This window comes from Triturus cristatus, chromosome 12 (genome assembly GCF_964204655.1).
Source record: "Triturus cristatus chromosome 12, aTriCri1.1, whole genome shotgun sequence".
Classification (NCBI taxonomy): domain Eukaryota; kingdom Metazoa; phylum Chordata; class Amphibia; order Caudata; family Salamandridae; genus Triturus; species Triturus cristatus.
Genome location: NC_140595.1, coordinates 46,191,715 through 46,207,823, shown reverse-complemented (window position 1 = coordinate 46,207,823; position 16,109 = coordinate 46,191,715). Strand labels below are relative to the sequence as shown.

Here is a 16,109-nt window from a genome sequence, read left to right as displayed (position 1 = left end):
CTCTTGAAGTCACGGTTTTCAAGAGGTCAGAGCGCCTGGATACCCGTTGGGTTGCAATGCAACTGTGCGCTATACAAATCTTCTTACAATTACAATTTTCAGAAGGAACCTCAAGACCTGGCTCTTTCCAGTAGTATGATGTCTCCAATTTTGCCGTTTCAGCAATAATTATACCATCCGGTCAGAGCGCCTGGATACCCGTTGGGTCGCAATGCAACTGTGTGCTATACAAATCTTCTTACAATTACAATTACAAGAAAGGGAGGGGGGATCAGCTGCCAGCGACGGAGCAGAAATGGACACTGTCCTTGTCTTCTCTGGCAAGAAAGAAAAGACAGAGTCCTTTTCTTTCTCTTCCCACCGCCCGTCCCTGAACGGCAGGAACGACTAGCCTTCTCTGCAGGCCTTGGCGATTTCTGCCGTCCTGGGACACATTATTAAAACGAGAAAAGTAGGGGCACGGGATCTAATGAATTATAGAAGTAAGGGCACGCCGTGCCCTGCCGATCCCGCCCACTTCGACCACTGAGTGTAGGGAAAAAATAGCTCTCTTCACCCAGTCGTGCGTCGCTAACAATAACTAACAAAAAGCGGTCTTTCTTTGTTTTCTTTGATGATGTCAGAATGAGGTTGAGACTCTTTGTGACACCACTTATCAGGTGCCCCTTTTAACCACATGGAGAGAATGGGGCATAACGGATCCTTGTAACGGGAACAGAGTTCATGTCCCGGCGTCAGCTCAACATCCTGTGATTCTGGGCAAATCAATTAATCTACCTGTGCCAAAAAAAAAAGCCAAGCATTTGCAATGCAATAGGTCTCGCATTTACGGGAGTTTGAGCTATTGCTGTTGTAAATGACAATGCCTTTTATTTTTGTGTTGGTTTTAAAACAGATAAATAAAAGGCATTGTCATTTACAATGCCAATTGCTTATACTCTCGCAAATGCGAGACCTATTGCTTTGCAAATGTTAGCTCAGAGGCTGCAATTAAAGCCTGTAACATCACACGTAACAGAGGGTATCGCCATGTGAGGTTACAAATTGAGACAAGGCGGGACTAAGGAGGGACTACTAAGCCTATTGACCAATGAACAGCCACAGTTTACAGTGGACAATGACCCAAGCCAATGAAAAATATGGGCGGAGCTTCAAGTCCCTAGCTGAATACAGCATGCCTTGCAGAGCAGCGCTTGCGCTGCCCAGGCTCAACCTAAAAAGAATGTGTCCTTGCGTAATGTAATTGACGCTCACATAAAGTGCTCCAATATCTCGTGCTATATAAAACTGTAAAAAAAAAAAAATGGGTAACTCCTACTGAGTGGTGGCATTCAGTACTCCTAGTGTTTTTGTTCTGAGTTGCACCCTCAGAGCAACACTTTTTGCAATTTACAATTACTACTTTTCAGCCCTTCCAAAAAATACTTGGGGAATTTATAACTTTCCCCAAAATATTCTAGGATTGGAGTTAGAATAGTAAATTTGACCTTCCAGTGTCCGCCACGCCCACTGTTGCCCTGAGGTCGCAGTTCAGGGCAAGAAACACAAATGAGCATGTGGCATTCAAGTCTTGATTGTAAAACTTCATCAAAAGTGAAACTGGGGATATCCAAATCTATTGTGGGTAATGCCTAATAAGTAGGATCATCGGTATGCAAATGATTCAGAACTCAGCGGCCGGACTCATCCTAGACCCCCCCCCCTAAAAGGACCCACATCACCTCCACCTCACGAAGTACCACTGGCTACCAATTCAGAAGAGACGCCAGTTCAAGATGCTGACACACGCCTACAAGGCCCTCCACAACCAGGGACCATCATACATCCGCCGCGACTGAACGTCCACCTTCCTCCCAGACACCTGCACTCTGCCTCGCTCACCCCCCGCAGCAGCAGTGGAGGACGCTCCTTCTCCTGCCTCGCTGCGAAGGCCTAGAACGAGCCCCCACTTCACCTACAGAACTCATCCTCTCTGCTAGAATTCAGAGAAGGACTCAAGACCTGGATGTTCACCTAAGCCCCCTGCAGCAGCACCATAAGTACTTTGATCCCCTCTTGGGCAATTAGCCGCGCTATACAAATCCAGATTGATTGAGATTGCCGCAGGGGTACCCCTGGCATGTGAACACTGGTAGCGTGCCAGAGGAGAACTCCTAGTATGCAACCACGGTAACAGTGTGCCAGAGGAGAACTCTTGACATCTGACCACTGGAGTCAAGTGCCACAGGGGAACTCCTGGCATGCAACCACTGGAATAGAGCCTCAGAGATTCTCCTGGCATGCGACTAGTGGAACAGAGTGCCAGAGAGAATCACCAGGCATGCAACAGCTGGATTAGGGTACCACAGGGAACCCCTGGCATGCGACCACTGGAGCAGAGTGGCACAGGGAACCGCTGGTAAGTGACCACTGGAGCAGAGTGGCACAGGGAGCTTCTGGCATGCGACCACTGGAGCAGAGTGGCACAGGGAACCCCTGGCATGTGACCACTGGGACAGAGTGGCACAGGGATATCCTGGCATGCCACCACTGGGACAGAGTGGCACAGGGATCTCCTGGTATGCCACCACTGGGACAGAGTGGCACTGGGAGCTCCTGGGATGCGACCAATGGAGCAGAGTGACACAGGGAACCCCTGCCCCTGGCATGTGACCACTAAAGCAGAGTGGCACAGGGAACCCCTGGCATGTGACCACTAAAGCAGAGTGGCACAGGGAACCCCTGGCATGCAACCACTGGGACAGAGGGGCACCGGGAACCCCTGCATGCGACCACTGGGACAGAGTGGCACAGGGAGCGCCTGGCATGCGACAACTGGGACACAGTGGCACAGGAAGCTCCTGGCATGAGACCACTGGGACAGAGTGGCACAGGGAGCTCCTGACATGCGACCACTGGGACAGAGTGGCACAGGGAGCTCCTGGCATGCGACCACTGGGACAGAGTGGCACAGGGAGCTCCTGGCATGCGACCACCAGGACAGAGTGGCACAGGAAGCTCCTGCACCACTGGGACAGAGTGGCACCGGGGACCCCTGCATGCAACCACTTGAGCAGAGTAGCACAGAGAGCGCCTGGCATGCGACCAGTGGAGCAGAGTGGCACAGGGAGCTCCTGGCATGCGACCACTGGAGCAGAGTGGCACAGGAAACCCCTGGCATGCGACCACTGGAGCAGAGTGGCACAGGGAACCCCTGGCATGCGACACTGGAGCAGAGTGACACAGGGAACCCCTGGCATGGGACCACTGGAGCAGAGTGCAACAGGGAGCACCTGGCATGCGACCACTGGAGCAGAGTGGCACAGGGGGCGCCTGGCATGCGACCACTGGAGCAGAGTGGCACAGGGAGCGCCTGGCATGCGACCACTGGAGCAGAGTGACACAGGGAACCCCTGGCATGCGGCCACTGAAGCAGAGTGGCACAGGGAACCCCTGGCATGCGACACTGGAGCAGAGTGGCACAGGTGACCCCTGGCATGCGACACTGGAGCAGAGTGACACAGGGAACCCGTGGCATGCGACCACTGAAGCAGAGGGGCACAGGGAACCCCTGGCATGGGACCACTGGAGCAGAGTGGAACAGGGAGCGCCTGGCATGCGGCCAATGGAGCAGAGTGACACAGGGAACCCCTGGCATGCGACCACTGGAGAAGAGTGGTACAGGGAGCGCCTGGCATGCGACCACTGGAGCAGAGGGGGCGCCTGGCATGCGACCACTGGAGCAGAGTGGCAGAGGGAGCGCCTGGCATGCATGCACTGAAAGGCCCTACAAGTTTTTTATATGCACAGCACAGTCTGCAGGTGAGTTAGCCTTGCTAGTCAATTATTTTAAGTAACACCATTAGACTAAAGACCCGGTGATGACTCTAATAGTCCTTAATCATGTCAATTACGGAACCGGTGCTGCACATGAATCATTTTTAAATTGACTTCCTTCCTGCTGACGTCATCCCTTCCCCCACTCAGAACAGATCCGCCTGGAGGTGTTAATGTCCTGCAAACATGATTTGCTTTCATTAAGTATTTTTCACTTCCTATCCACCTTTGTTACTTTTTTGCTTCCAGTAAAGGACACACTTGGAGCACTCGTCAGAGGGTGACTCAGAACCCTGCAGCTGACGCGCCCCTCCTGGTGTCTCCAGAGCCCTACATCACTGGTCGGAATACCCCACAAGTAGCCGTGTTTGTATTTCAACTCAACCAGGTAACGCCAGCATCCTCATCGGACGCTCACCGGCAGGGAAAAATAAATGACCATCAAATGGAGAAGTTGTGATATCAATTCCAGTGATGGGGCGTAGCACAATCGGCTCTTTGACCTTAGCCGAACAGACCCTTGCCCCAGCCTGCGTGGATGGCGCTTAAAACCCTAACCCTGCCCTGAATCTAGTAGACGCCCTAATCTGGACTGAGTCTAAAAGTCCCCGATGACCCATTCTGGAGTCCCCACCCTCACGCTCTCGAAGATCTACTGTTAAGAGCAGCTGCATTACTCTGAGACATATCCACTGAAAACGGATTCCATGAACGGGCGAACTTATCTGAGCCCACGCCCGGTCAACAGTACGATAAGAACCATGGCCAAACCATGTGGGCGCGATGGATCACCATGGTCTGTGAATGAACAAAGGAATAGATATCTGTCGGGTTCTTTGGCATTTAAGCCTTAGCTTCCCAAGGTCTGGGCCTACACCCGTCATCTTCATCGTTAGAAGCTATTGTTCTTACTCCGCTAACTGCACATGTTTTCCGCTGTTCAGATTTGCACAAAATCAGAATTTGTAGTGCACGACTGCTTCGCTCTAAAAAAAGACTCTGACGAAAAATCATGCAGACAAATGCAACCGGATACGCGGAATTCACGCGCCAGTTATAATCCCGAATCAAGTGCAAAGTGTCTTTTGACCCTCAGTCTGGACGGAATGGGCTTCGAATGGGGTTCTTTATCTTGAGGCGCGGTTCCTTTGTATTCTCCTGCAAGGGACATGCAGGGTACAGTAGTGAGCAGTATACACAGGGCTATCCCTACACATTGCCCAAGAGAGCAAAAGCAAACATGTTCTTGACCTCCATTAATGAGCCAACATTTCTGGGATCCCCCTTTTCTAACCAAAAACAAGGGCAACTTCTGTTATTGTTAAGAGGGTTCTAATTCTAGATTACTGTTATTAGCATTACAGGTGTAACTGACCCTGTGTCTGAGAAGCATGCTGGCTGACTAGAAACTGAGCATCACAGGTTTAGAAAACCGCCCTGTATCCAAACCTGTGTGATACAGGAATATATTTAACTTCTAAACAGCACCTAGCAACAAGCAGGAACATAACATATTAATGCCCTCTATTTTACGAACAGTCTGGGAAACAGCTGCTAAATATAATCCTTTTTAACTGTATTTGTATACTTTATGCTTCTTTTATAGTTAACAAAATCACAAATATATATATAACTTAAGTAGGCCATGAGTAATATTCATTAACCTAAGGAAAAGTGTCCTGCCACATAATGCAGAAAAATACCACCAATGAGAAATTTTACATCTAAAAAAATAAATACAATAAAACAGGATCCACATAAAAATCAAAAAGTAAATTTAAAATGCTGTACAATTGTCCTGGGTGATTGGGTTCTCATTTTAAGTCAATCACGCTTAAAGATTTACAGGGTTACGTGGTGGGAGGATGGTCTATAGCGCGTTTACCACCTAACACGGTGCAGTTTGACTAGTATATTCGCACTCCAATCCATCGTCCTTCCTACCAACCTAGCACAACCTGCGGAGCAGCGGGCTACGAGTCGAAAAGCACTTTGACACCGTGTCAGAGGTATCCGCTAGACTTCTCGAATCATTAATAAAGATACTTTCAACACTGTAATTAATAGATACGTTCAACAATGTAATCAATCCTTCGTTACCTGAAAATCGAAACTGTGTCGTGTCATCCCCTACTATCACAGAGTGGAGGGTTTTGTACATTGGTCACAAATCCACGTCAAACTCAGTTCCTTTTGGTTTAATAGAACTTATAAAGCGCTACAGTGCAAACTTCTAGAAAATATCAAATTAGAATAAACTACTGTAGTATAAATTGGTCCCCTATCCTACATTGTGGCACCAGGAAAAAAATTGGAATCCAGTTTCCTAACCACGAACCGGCGCACTGAGACCAAACTGTGGAAGATTTCAATCCACAATCCGGTGATATGTGGCACAGTGACAATCCCGCATCATGCAAACACCATATTAAGTAAACCACAACATAGATAACACTTGAGATTTGAGGCTCAGGTAAAATTACAGCATTAACATTTGGAAAGCCAACAAAAAAAATGTTTCAGTATTATGAAGCCAGTCTCAGGTGTTCTGCCGAGGTTTAAAAATTAAAATAATGTAATCTAAGATGTTGAATACCCATAGACATAGACAGAAACATAGACATGTTGCCAGATATGTCAAAGAAATACCCTTTCAGGCATAGAGTGACGAATAAATTATGCAAAAAAGAAGCAGAGAACTCTGGGTAATTCTCAAGTTTAGTTGGAAAGCAGCTCCTGTATGGAGCACTCTCAACACCAGCGACACTCTAGATCTGCTCACCTCAAATGTCTGTTTTTCTATCAAAATCTTTAAGCATAGGATTAGCACAGTGCCATCCACGCCGAGATAGAAAAGGACAAAGTCTTTTGCCATTTGTACAGCAAAGTCTTTAAGCATAGGACTAGCACAGTGCTGTCCTTGCCGAGCTGTAAAATGACAAAAGCCAATTACCACTCCAGGCACAGTATTACAGCTTTGAGTTGGTAAAATACCAATCAAGCCAACCTGAAATGAGTAAAAGCAACCCCTGACACAGTGTTTCGCTCTAATTAGAGCTCTTCAGAGAGGTATAGCTTTGTCCAGACACAAGGGAGCACCCAGTATAAGTCAAAGAAATACCCTTTCAGGCATAGAGTGACGAATAAATTATGCAAAAAAGAAGCAGAGAACTCTGGGTAATTCTCAAGTTTAGGTGGAAAGCAGCTCCTGTATGGAGCACTTTATTTTACCAACTCAAAGCTGTAATACTGTGCCTGGAGTGGTAATTGGCTTTTGTCATTTTACAGCTCGGCAAGGACAGCACTGTGCTAGTCCTATGCTTAAAGACTTTGCTGTACAAATGGCAAAAGACTTTGTCCTTTTCTATCTCGGCGTGGATGGCACTGTGCTAATCCTATGCTTAAAGATTTTGATAGAAAAACAGACATTTGAGGTGAGCAGATCTAGAGTGTCGCTGGTGTTGAGAGTGCTCCATACAGGAGCTGCTTTCCACCTAAACTTGAGAATTACCCAGAGTTCTCTGCTTCTTTTTTGCATGTTGCCAGATATATCAACATTTGGGTATTTAAGTGTGTTTATGATTGAGTACTTAGTGTTGGTGTATTATTTTATGATGTGTAAGTCATTTGCTTTATGTTGGAAGTGGACTACAAAATGAAATACTGGTTTGTAGAACTGTGCAGACATTTATCAAGTAGCATAATGACACAAAATCTCATAGAAACATACAAGTTAAAAGAAATCCGCCATCGTCTTGCAAGAAGTAAAGACAGAAACTACAATTCTTCTGAATCCATGTCACCCCTGTGATGGATAAGTACATACCCACAAAAACACAAACACTGTTGAAAAGTTACAGTAATGGAAGTACATATTTTATTATGAAATATAGTCACTATTGCATTAAATTCTACATTAGACAGGCTTAGTGCCTTAAAGCACTTACCATAAATCTACTTCCATGACTGCTCTCATAGTGAGGACAGCAGAACTGATAAGAAGGGGAGGGTTTTTGTATTACCACACATTTTAGTACAGTGGCTTGTTGGTAGACAGATAAGACAAGAGAGATAGCTACATAAAAAACAATATTAAAACCGGTTAAAATGCGAAAAGACAGCTGAATAAATTAGAAAAAGCTCACGGCATAAGCTCTGACAGATAGACTAGCTGGGTAGTTAAGAAAACAAGATAGGCAAGGTAGGATTGGTAAACAGGTCAAATAGAGAATTGCAGTAGATAAGTGAAGAATAGCTAACGAGACAACAGAGACTATTGAAAGATGTAATATAGAACAGCTAACTAAATACAATGGAATACCTAGGCATCTGAAGTAAAACATAACCGCTCGATAGTGTCAAAAACTGAGTGACAGCCGCATCTGGTTTGTCATTAATGTATTATCCTTAAGAGATAGCTTGCTACTCTTTGTGTCCGCTATACTCCTCCATGCCCCCACATTCCAGATTGGACTCCCTGACTTAAAAGATGCTTGACTGCCCAGACGTGGGTACCTTGCTCACTTTGCCCTGGATTGAAGCTAGCCTGACTGATGAGGGGTGTTATCCCAAAACCTGTCCCAGGATACTTTTTTCAGTCCAGGGAAGACCTGGCTTGGCAGTTCGGGCTGGACTGTTCCCATGAGGAACAGGTTCAAGACTGATTTGCATATAGCTGGGTCTGAACTGGGGTGGCGAAGTGAGCTAAAGAACAATGATGGATTCAACCCAGATCTGTGATTGGGGGTGAGTGTCTGAAATGTTTCAGCGCTCCGTCCATCATCTCCTTGTGTTTGCAGCATTCTTTCACACAACATTACATCTTCCCCCACTTTCGAAAGAAAAGAAAATTAAATTAATAATTGGAATGAATAATTAATGTGAAATTTAAATCTAATTATTCAGTAACTATCATTTGCATTTCTTCTATTAGTCGTTGTGGTCTGCGCATGTTCCTAGTGGGACTTTGTTCTTCTTTACCATCTTCCTCTTTCCTTTGCTTTAGAATTCATTCATCGTTCAGGGGATTTTTAGGTCTCGGCTGCGAAAGGCTGCGCTTGCGCAGTCTCGCTCCGAGATTTAATGAGTTTGAGTGACTTTGAGAAGAGGGGCTTGCACCCGCCCCTCTTCTCTCCTGTTCTCCATTGGCTGGCCTCTTAAATGCTGGCCAGCCACTGGAGAAGAGGTCCAGTCACTCCGTTGAAGCCCCGTCCTTTTCGGATCGGGGGGCGTGTTTTTTGCGAGAAGTCTCAGGGAGGAGACAACAGCAAAACACGCCCCCCAATCCGAAAAGGACACTCCCTTTCTCCGAGGCATTTTCTGCTGTGCCTCGGAGAAAGGCGGTGGTGTCCCGGCGTTGCTCCCTCACCTGATCTCCTTGTTTTAAGTATATAAATCGTTCACGGTCTGCGTTCGCCACTCCGGATTCAGCGCACACTACGGACTTACTCCGGGATCGGCCCCCACACTCCAGGCTCATCAACCCAGACTCCGGACTCACTGCGGATTCAAAACAGAATCACTGCGGATTCAGCCCGCCCTCAAGACTCGCTCCAGGTCTACTCCAGCCGCAGGATGCCGGAGCCAGGGAAGGCACCGGAGCCCCTTCACTATTCCATTGGAATCCTGTCCATCTCTGCAGGTAGGACCCATACTGCTTCGTTTAAATGGCGCTAAAATCCAATTGAGGTCAGCAAGCGCTGTGTGGATTGAGGGTCCTGGGCTCTGTTTAGATAAGTTGTTTAGGTATCATTTGGGTGTTGTTGTTTTCTGAGGCCCAAGAAAACCGATTACGACGGGGTTACGCAGCGCTTTAACTGGATTGAAAAAACTGGTGGGGTGGGGGGGGGGTTTCTTAGAGGGGCGAGGCCAGTGTAATTTAAGGGAGTGGCCTAAAACACGTAGGCGAAAAATCTGTGCTAAACATTGTGTGCCGCCCAACTTGTATTTTGCTTTTTCTGTTATTGCATCGAGATGTATGATGCAACAAGTAACCTCATACCTACAAGTCAGGACTATTGGCTTTGTCAATGGCTGTTAGTTGCATAAGATACATGAGCAGCAACTGTGGCTTGTGAATAATATTATTCCCGTGTTTCAGAAAGAAAAGGGAAATCTTAAGCGAAAATTTTACTTTTTAAAAGGATTTACCTTCCCCATCAACGCTTATCTGGCATTACGTGATGCCGTAACTTCTCTGCTAGTGAGAAGTGAGCACGCGCACGTCGATGGGCCCCCTTACAGTCCGGTAAAAACGGACCACCTGCGCAAGGCGCATAATCGAGCCCCATAGGGCCCCATTTAAATACACTGCCGGGACTCGGCACCGGTGAGGCCCTGCCCACTTAAAGCCCTGGGTTTACGGGAGCCGGGTCCTGGTAGAGCTGGCGGGAGTCCGTAACATGCTATCTTCGCGACTGTTTCAGCTCTACCGGCCTTCTGAGGCAGAAGCGTCTCGGGAAGACTTGGGTCCCCTATAGCTCAGCTCATATCTGAATACAGCCATGAAGGGCGCTTTCTCGCAGTACCTCACCTGTAACCGATCATCAGTAGAATAATAAAGTGAACCGGTGTTTCCTGGGTTAACTGCCGTGCTGGGGAGATCTAAAAGGAACAGGTGTGTGTTTGTCACGGATGTCTTTTGTGTGTCTCCGGCTCTTCTCCAGATGGGAGAGGGGCTGGTGTGAGTGCAAGTTATCATTTCATGTCTGCCAGTCTGTTTCCAGATTCCCTCCTAAAGAGGGAACCTGGCAGGCGTGTTTTATTTATCACTGCATCATGACTGTCTTTGCTGTTCTTCCAGGCTCCCTCCTGCTGGCAGTGACGTCATACAGCTCCTCCAGAGCCAGGCCCCTCATTCCCAGCACATCCCTGGGGGTCCTGCTGGTCATATTGGCAGCTCTGCTGGGATATACAGGTGAGATCCCATGCGTGGGGGTTCAGGGGAATTAGGGAGGGAGGCACACGGCTGAGACTGTGTGCGACACAGTGCCTAAATACACCACGATCGCTTCAATGCGCCTATGACAACTCAATATGGGAATGTAGTGCTTGAAACTAATGCTGGGCGTATATGCCCCGAGGGGAAATCTCCTCCTCGTGGTTATGAATGAGAAGAGACCCGTTCTTCTTTCGGAAAATGACAGGAAAGTAAACGTGTCGAAAATCCTGGTGCCAGTTCTGTAGGATAATCTCCCGTTAACAGTGATATGATTTGATCGAGTGGTTGGTGAGCTTGGTACCTATAACCTGTGACCCTCTCTCTACCTTGGGTACCCGTGCGGAAGTGAGCGGTCTGATGTCCGGTGTTTTTTTTTTTTTTTTTTTTTGTGCTCCGGTTTGTTTTCAAATGGGTGTGTTAGTGTTTTTCCAGTTTCATTGTCGTTCTGTGAGTGAAATCATCTACACTCAATTTGGGACAGTGAATGTTGGTCTATATTTATTTTTTATGGTGCCGTTCGTCCTATTTATTGTGAGAAATACAGTCGGTGCTTTAATTTTTCGTGTATGTTGATTTGGTCGTCATTACATTGATTTGTTTTGCAATGTATCCCTTAGCCCCGGTGGTTACATTGATAATAAAAATAAGTACTGGGTTTGTGGACTTATGCCTGTACCTAAATGACTGTTCCATTTACTGGTTTTGTGACGGATGTCCCATGCGCCTCCTCTTCAGCGCCATATACTGCAATATATGGTTTATTTGGCAATCTTGGTAATGTTTAAATTGAACCTCTTGCGAATGTTTGACTTTTAGACAGTGTGATCATTTCTTGTGGACTCTTACATTAAAACAGGGCTATTTTGCTTAATAATATATTGAGTTCTTATTTTCTAAAACCACACGTGAGTGATATCCTCGTAATGTCCGTAACACGTGCCTGCCCCAGTAAGGGTATCGGGCAGCTCGGTTGCACAGATAGCCGCATCTCAATACTTTCACTTGAATTTCCACGAGTTTAGTGAGGACTAAGACCGTGAAAAAGGCCGCCCGGGTCATCATCGAGAAGTACTACACCCGGCTGGGCAATGACTTCCACACCAACAAGCGAGTGTGCGAGGAAATCGCCATCATCCCCAGTAAGAAGCTCCGCAACAAAATTGCAGGGTAAGGAACCTTTGACCGCGCTACTGGGTATCTGTGTGCTTGATCTTGGATGGAATACGTTGTTGGAATGGACATCATGTGTCGCCTATAGTGCAGTTGTATCTGGTGTGGCTACACTGGACTAATACAAGAGGCGTACTGGAATTTGAACGCACATAGAAAGTAACATGGCTTTGGTGAAGCAGTCTATCTCCACCCAGATGTATTGGTTTGCAAATACGTATGTGTGAACTTAAAACACTGAGTGTCATGACTGGGGGGTTTAGGCAGGTCGCAACTTTGGTATATATTGCTGGTAGCGCTGCACATAGCATTTATTTGCATGTTTTGACTAAACTGTTTGATTCCAACTAACAAGCATTTACAATGCAACGGTCTCGGCATTCTTAAAGTTAGAGCTATTGGCATTGCTCATGACAATGCCGTTTCTTTAAATGTTTTAAAAACAAAAACATAAACAAAAATAATGTCATGAGCAATGTCAATAGCTCTAACTTTACCAATGCCGAGACCATTGCATTGTAAATGCTTGTTTATTATTTCTGTTCTGTACGTCACCCGCGAAGGACATTCCTGGTTCATCATTTTGAGTGATTATTTGCTGGAAGTGTGAAACATTCCTGGTGACGGACTTACTTGGAGATGCTGCAGAAACCAGAGTTCCTTTTACCTGCATAGCTTGCAAAGGCTCTGTATGAAACAAAGGATTTATTTTCCTTTCTTAAATTTGTTTTACAATAACTCAGTAACCCAAAACAATATCTGATCTTTTAGCTTGCCTTCTACGATCTGCGTCCTTCTTCATTTTGGACTTGGCAAGATGACCGCTTTGTGAAATTCGGTTATGCTCTTCTACTACAGACCTCACCGTCTGTGGTTGCCAGTGCTTAACTTGTAAATAAATAAGTGCCAGGGCTCTCGTCAGGTGACCACTGCAGCTTGCACTGTACATTGCCCCCTGCCAGCACTGCCAGTTATAGTAACAACACAAATAATAACCATCACACTCCTACAAGTGTGAAAATTCAGACTATTCCAGGCCCCCAAAGCTATAAGAATGGCTTGGGCGGCAGGTAATAGTCATGTTTAATGTATATTGAATTAATAATTGACTGTTGTTGTGGTCATCTGAGACAGCGCCACCTTGTGGTAGACTGTCAGAATCGCCGTCGTTGACAATTAAGTGCCAATGCCGAGCACCGGCAACCACCGGCTCAAATTAAGCACTGGTGGTAGTCTAGTCTGTCGGTATGTCCAAACCAGACAGCACTGTATGAACGTACATAGAATAGCATTAAGGCCTGCTAGACTTTAAATACGATAGATAGTTGGGTACAATATAAAAGCTGAATAGATAAGGCAGACAAGCTTGATAGGATAACCAGAAACGAGTTAATCTACCTACTGTGGATAGCTCGATAAAAGATCGAATAGCGTGAAAGGTTAACAGGCTATCTCATGATGTTTTTTGCAAACGAGCACACACAACATATGGGATTTCATGGCGCTATGAGGTGAGGAAATAATGTAAACTCAAGGCCAGCATGCCAGACTGATTGGTTTGAAAAGAAGAAGGTTTTAGATGGTATAAGCTACTCAGAATGGATATCTAAGTGGCTGAAAAGACAGAGAGACGGACAGACAAATAGATGCTATAGATAGCTAGATGGACAGACACTCCTATTGATAATGACGGCTTTGAAAATCACTTATTCTGAGCCCAGTGCCGTAAAAGCCGCTTTCGTAGGCTCCGCATTGTGCGCGCACCTATTGTCTACCGTCACAGACTGTGCTTCGTTTGACAAGGCTCCCTGGATCGCCAACCTTGCTGAATATAATGGACTGCCCCCCCACCCCACTTCAATTTCGATACATCAGCGCTGACAGCATAAGTGTCAAATGGACCCAGCGTGACATCCCGCGTCAGGCAGGCAGTAATCATGGCCCAGCAGGCTAACCGGATCCGCCGCCTGGGCGGCTCAATCGTCTCCCGCCATCCAAAAGGAAATTAAATAAACACAGGCCAGAGTTTATTTCCCCGCTTATACCATTCGGAGGTAGAAGCCAAACGGTGGACAAGCGAGTCTCGGCGAACAACATCTATACAAGGTGCTACACCAAAAACGGACTGCCCATTAGCCAAAGCAGCGCTTCAGAAAAGCCGGTATGGCAAGGACACACTCTGCCTGAAAGACACCACCGACTGCACCCCAACTCTACAAGTCTTTCCAAGCACCAGGCTTGTCATGAAATTTCCTGTGTTTCCTGCAGGACAGGCGGCCCTCTGTTAGCAGCCATTTTGCTTAAGGGCGGCCATTTTGTGTAAGGGTTAACCTGCCCCGCCCCTGTAAGACTACAGCTGCTTAAAATGATGGTTAATTTTAATCCTAATTACAGTTGCTATCCAGGGCTTTGTGGTGGTGCAAAACAGCCAGCAGCAGGAGGCTAAAATATGGAGAAAAAAAATAAAAAAAAGTATGTGGACTCGAGGAGAATAGAAGCGCCGCAATTACTGCTGTGAAAATGAAGGTCAGGCCAATGAAACACCGAAATTAGCGGCAGCATCGTTAATGGCGGGGACGGGCAGACACTTTCTCACAGATAATACAATTATCTTTCAGCAGATGGACTGGGCACAGCTCGAAGGCGCCGGGGTGGGCGGGAAGGGGCTTTGTTGTGCGGCGCGGAAGAATATCGCTGATTCCCAGCTAGAAGGAGGAAAAGAGCGGGCTGTAAACAATCCCATTAAAAACAATTCATAAGTACTCGCATCTGTGAATACCAAGTGGGCTCCGTTTCTGTTTAACATCTGGCGCTTTTTTAGAAGGGTGTTTGGGGTACCATGTGCAAAGTGTGAGATAGGTGGGTAGCTGTCCATCTCAACTGACGACGTGCTACACAGGCACACGCTTTGTATGGGGTACAGTAGGCTGCTGCCATCTTGTACACCCCGGGTCAGCATGTTTTGAAGGGAATTTACGCACAGAGACCGAATCTTCTGCACACCAATGTACGTTTAAGCGCCTAGAGGTGGCCTCTTAGTGCTTTACCTAATAAACATTGGATCCTAGACTTCTTAGCTACATAGCTTACGTCAATGTTAGCCACGAGGACCACCCACTTACTCAGAGTCTGTTGCTGCCCTAGGGCCTGGCAATGGGCAAACTAAGGGCGCTCTGGCCATGGTACCATGCCTGGCATCTGATTTCCAGTCTACGCCATGGCTGTCTCCTTTTCCCCTACCATCATTTGTATCCTTCCCCACACCCCAGTCGACCACCTCCTTGTTTAGGTCTGGCATTAACAAGACCCTTCGATTTTACTAAATTGGATTTTTACCTATAATATACTTAGATATAAGGGCTTTCGGCACCACCCTTCGTCCATTGGCCAGTTGTTGCGTCATTCACATTTCTCTTCCACCCACCGCAGCACTCAGCATGGGGCAGGGGTCTGCCCACTTCATCCATTGGCTAATGTCACTATGAGTGACGGCATTTTGCTCTTTCACAAGGAGGATATCTGCACACGGAGTAGTTGCCTTTCAAGCCTCAAAAGGGTCAGGGCAAACGATCCAGAGATCGCAATTAGGGACATAATACGAGAATCGTGAACATAGATTATGAATAATCTGTTTATGGACTGAAAGCCGAAGAGTTTGCTAGATATTGACTGATGGACTCTTAAGAAAGAAGACGGCTGCTGAGTTTTTAATATTCCACATACAAGTCTTTAGACCTTTTCGGAGACCCGACAGAAGAGCCTCTGCGTAATCTACTCATTGACGTACGGTACCAGAACATTGTGCACTAAATATTGTCTGACAAAAATATTGTGTGATACATATCATTTATGAAAATATCAGCACAGTAGAGTTAGTTATAGCAAATCTGCAAACTATGGAGCGACATTCTGTAGACTATATTTATGCCAGACAATATTTGTGTCAGCAATATTCTGACAACCAACCATACAGGAAGAGATTGTTGCTTATATCACCGACCGCTTGCCTTACAAGAACTTTGTCTACAATGACCCAATATTACAAACTACGCTGAATGGCACAGATGTTGAGCCCGAAACCTCCAGCCTCGAGGTCGAAGACCACGCAGAGGGTTGTCTGCGTAACGGAAGGACCTCCGTGTTGTCCGCATTTAACTTTAAGAAGAAAAATGTCTCCATGAAG

General features: G+C 46.5%; 1 protein-coding gene across 2 annotated transcripts in view; it reads left to right on the top strand.

Moving 5' to 3' along the window:
- The window catches only part of TIPE1 (TNF alpha induced protein 8 like 1), a 315,379-nt gene that overhangs the window by 167,163 nt on the left and 132,107 nt on the right, over nucleotides 1-16,109 (top strand). The window contains exon 1 of one of the 2 annotated variants that reach the window (XM_085638462.1): nucleotides 10,714-10,732. The exons of the other annotated variant lie outside the window; for it this stretch is intronic. The gene's annotated coding sequence lies outside the window, so the exon portion shown is untranslated. Of the gene's footprint in view, nucleotides 1-10,713; nucleotides 10,733-16,109 lie in introns of those variants that run through there. 2 annotated transcript variants of the gene reach the window in all.